The sequence below is a fragment of the Triticum dicoccoides genome, unplaced genomic scaffold (genome assembly GCF_002162155.2).
Source record: "Triticum dicoccoides isolate Atlit2015 ecotype Zavitan unplaced genomic scaffold, WEW_v2.0 scaffold107811, whole genome shotgun sequence".
Classification (NCBI taxonomy): Eukaryota; Viridiplantae; Streptophyta; class Magnoliopsida; order Poales; family Poaceae; genus Triticum; species Triticum dicoccoides.
Window position 1 is genome coordinate 1 of NW_021174215.1, and position 739 is coordinate 739.

Genomic DNA, 739 nt, shown 5'->3' on the forward strand with positions numbered 1-739 from the left:
TGCATTCCCTTTTTAATTTTTTTCGCGCCGCTTGCAAAACAAAACGCACGTGTAAGTAATATATTTACCGTGTTTTATTATTTTGCACGAGTGCGGTAAGTCATAGCTGGGTGCTCACGATTCACGGGTCCAGCGTCGGCGTTGTGGCGCGGCAAGCGTGCACTGGTGCGGTTGAGAGGGAGGGGTGGAAACCGCGTTAAACTCGTCTCCGTAGTTGAGAGGGAGCGGCCAAAGCAATGTACAATCGTCTTTGTAGTGGAGCTGGGAGGGGCAAGGATAAGGGACGAAGACCGGGGTAACATGTCGGATGCGATCATACCAGCACTAAAGCACCGGATCCTATCAAAACTCCGAAGTTAAGCGTGCTTGGGCGAGAGTAGTACTAGGATGGGTGACCTCCTGGGAAGTCCTCCTGTTGCATTCCCTTTTTAATTTTTTTCGCGCCGCTTGCAAAACAAAACGCACGTGTAAGTAATATATTTACCGTGTTTTATTATTTTGCACGAGTGCGGTAAGTCATAGCTGGGTGCTCACGATTCACGGGTCCAGCGTCGGCGCTGTGGCGCGGCAAGCGTGCACTGGTGCGGTTGAGAGGGAGGGGTGGAAACCGCGTTAAACTCGTCTCCGTAGTTGAGAGGGAGCGGCCAAAGCAATGTACAATCGTCTTTGTAGTGGAGCTGGGAGGGGCAAGGATAAGGGACGAAGACCGGGGTAACATGTCGGATGCGATCATACCAGC

The 739-nt window shown here is 51.8% G+C and overlaps 1 non-coding gene across 1 annotated transcript; it reads left to right on the forward strand.

The window, feature by feature from the left end:
- The first annotated feature begins 305 nt into the window (after positions 1-305).
- Positions 306-424, forward strand: LOC119342888. The gene has a single exon (XR_005165777.1). It is a non-coding gene; the product is annotated as a 5S ribosomal RNA (ribosomal RNA).
- Positions 425-739: the final 315 nt, after the last annotated feature.